General features: G+C 37.2%; 1 long non-coding RNA gene across 1 annotated transcript; it reads right to left on the minus strand.

Moving 5' to 3' along the window:
- Positions 1-461: 461 nt before the first annotated feature.
- LOC308408297 lies at positions 462-1,274 on the minus strand. Its single transcript, XR_013973780.1, has 4 exons — positions 1,146-1,274; positions 880-936; positions 691-775; positions 462-596 (listed from the first exon to the last, which is right to left on the minus strand). It is a non-coding gene; the product is annotated as an uncharacterized lncRNA (long non-coding RNA).
- Positions 1,275-3,013: the final 1,739 nt, after the last annotated feature.

The following is a 3,013-nucleotide window of genomic DNA, read 5'->3' on the forward strand; positions in this document are numbered from 1 at the left end:
TTAACAAGATTTGCACAACTACCATTAGGATTTTTTTTTTTAAATTTGAAAGTATACCTTGTAAAAAAAAAGAAAATCTAACTTTGACTCTGTAGTATTGAATAAAGTGTTGTATGAATGTCCACATAAACAAAAGCTTATTATCTAAGTTGCTGTTATTAGTAATAGTGGTAGTAGTAATATATATAAATTAGGAACAGATAATTGAATAATTGAATAGGGCATTTTTTTTCTCCTTACTCACACAACCGATAAAGATTATTAATCATAAATATGAATCTGAATGACCCCTGTCAGCATTAAGTAGTCCAACAGCTAAATATAAGAGTAAAAATCTACAAAAAAAATGACATAAATCTTAATGTTACACAAACTGGACTTTGCTATCCCCCATTAACCCAGTGCAAGAATGAATACAAACGTTTTTAAAGTGAAATAAACTTTATTGAACTTCCTTTTAATGTGCATTTGTTTAATTGGATGTATTTGTTGAAGTGGAACAGGAGCAAGACCACTGCAGAGAATAAAGTGATCGCAGCAGCAGACGTAAGTGTATCCAACAGGTCAATGGATCCATTCTTTGCCCACACGAACACCTAAAGCGTTTATGAGGATAAGATGTACGTGTTAGTTGATGCATTCTTTTATTGTGGTAAGTATCTCTGTATAACAAATACAAACTGCTCTTGCCTGCAAAGTTCTCCTATAGGATTCTCATCTTGTAGGCTCAGACCAATGCGTGCTTCATTGTCAGCATTTTGAAAATGTATTTCCACTGCATGAAGCACAATGAATTTTTAAATAAAAACGTTGGAATATCATTTGGGACCACTGAATCTGAGGAAATCAAACATATGTAGAACCAACACTTGTACATACCTGACATTGTTCGTCCTTATTGTTCTGCTTGTGACAGAGACCAGTTCCAAAGATAAGCTGCATGCAGAGGAAATAATTATTACTATCTTGGAAGAAGTAGTGAATTTGATTCTATAAGTGGAAGCTCTAAAGATTTCAGTCAAAAAATTGGAAGAATTGTTGATTTGTATGTCTAAACTGGAAGCCCTACTGATTGGGATTAAAAAAATGAAACAAAAAACATAAGAATTAGTAATTATAATAAATAGAATGCTGACTGGACTCACCACTTAACAAATTATACTTCTCCAGACTTGTGTCCGCTCCTACCGGTTCTAAAGGGTTAATACTCTTCAAGGCAGAAACGTTTTAAAGAGCAACAACATATCCTGCAGGCTAACAAGCGACCAGCTTCCTGTTTCCTCTACCCACAGGAACACAGAAAAACCCCAACAAAATAAAAGCAGGTGAGAAGTCCCATTATGACCAGCAGAGGGTGCTGAAGAGAAAGACCCTATGCATGCCATAACAGAGATTGACTTCTTGGAATTGAGATGAAGCTCTTGAAACCTGGGATTGTCCTTGGAATTGAGATAACCTTTATGGTATTAGAGATTGACTTCGTGGAATTGAGATGAAGCTCTTGAAACCTGGGATTGTGTTCTTGGAATTGAGATAACCTTTATGGTATTAGAGATTGACTTCGTGGAATTGAGATGAAGCTCTTGAAACCTGGGATTGTGTTCTTGGAATTGAGATAACCTTTATGGTATTAGAGATTGACTTCTTGGAATTGAGATGAAGCTCTTGAAACCTGGGATTGTCCTTGGAATTGAGATAACCTTTATGGTATTAGAGATTGACTTCGTGGAATTGAGATGAAGCTCTTGAAACCTGGGATTGTGTTCTTGGAATTGAGATAACCTTTATGGTATTAGAGATTGACTTCTTGGAATTGAGATGAAGCTCTTGAAACCTGGGACTGTGTTCTTGGAATTGAGATAACCTTTATGGTATTAGAGATTGACTTCTTGGTGTAGCCAGGTGGAAGTTCGATATTATGGGACATGCCACTGGATGGCGCTGTTTCCTTTGGGGTACCCCTGAGAGCGCAAGGGATCATGGGGATCTACAGAGACATTCACGGGAATGCTAGCTTGCATTGGTGTTATGTGGGTGTGCAATGCCTTTTTTCGCTGTGTGATCTGTTTTGAATGCAAAGTGTGCAACGGTTAAGGCACCAGGAGTGGCTGCAACCAACTTCGCCATTCATCTCAGAGGGATCTATATTCCGTTTTCTGCTGAATTAATGCACTGTATGTATTTGAGTTCACACTTGTATTATACTATCTCTGTGGGTAAGAGGGAAATGTACCTTGTTAACTGTTTAATCTTGGCTCTGTATCTTAGCAGGAGAAGCCACTACAGTTATTTTTGCACTGCTAAGTTTGTTTTATTTATGTATGGGTTTATATCAGACACAAAATGACACTAGATGTCCTTGAGATCCAGATGCTGATAAAGTTGGGGAAATAACCTGCAGTAGCAGTGGGTTACCAGTGCACAAAGCTGTCTGTAACAAGTCTGTAACAATTTTATTTCTTTATTTTTACAACCTTTTTATTTTATTCTGAGCGCTTACTTTATCATTCAGATTAAAAGAACCCCAAAGATAATCTGTGTTCTGGGCTGGTTAATTTAGCCAGGCTACATTGGAATTGAGATGAAGCTCTTGAAACCTGGGATTGCGTTCTTGGAATTGAGATAACCTTTATGGTATTAGAGATCGACTTCTTGGAATTGAGATGAAGCTCTTGAAACCTGGGATTGCGTTCTTGGAATTGAGATAACATATATGGTATTAGAGATTGACTTCCTGGAATTGAGATGAAGCTCTTGAAACCTGGGATTGCGTTCTTGGAATTGAGATAACCTTTATGGTATTAGAGATTGACTTCTTGGAATTGAGATGAAGCTCTTGAAACCTGGGATTGCGTTCTTGGAATTGAGATAACCTTTATGGTATTAGAGATTGACTTCTTGGAATTGAGATGAAGCTCTTGAAACCTGGGATTGCGTTCTTGGAATTGAGATAACCTTTATGGTATTAGAGATTGACTTCTTGGAATTGAGATGAAGCTCTTGAAACCTGGGA

Source organism: Rhamphochromis sp. 'chilingali' (genome assembly GCF_963969265.1).
Source record: "Rhamphochromis sp. 'chilingali' genome assembly, chromosome: 13".
Classification (NCBI taxonomy): Eukaryota; Metazoa; Chordata; class Actinopteri; order Cichliformes; family Cichlidae; genus Rhamphochromis; species Rhamphochromis sp. 'chilingali'.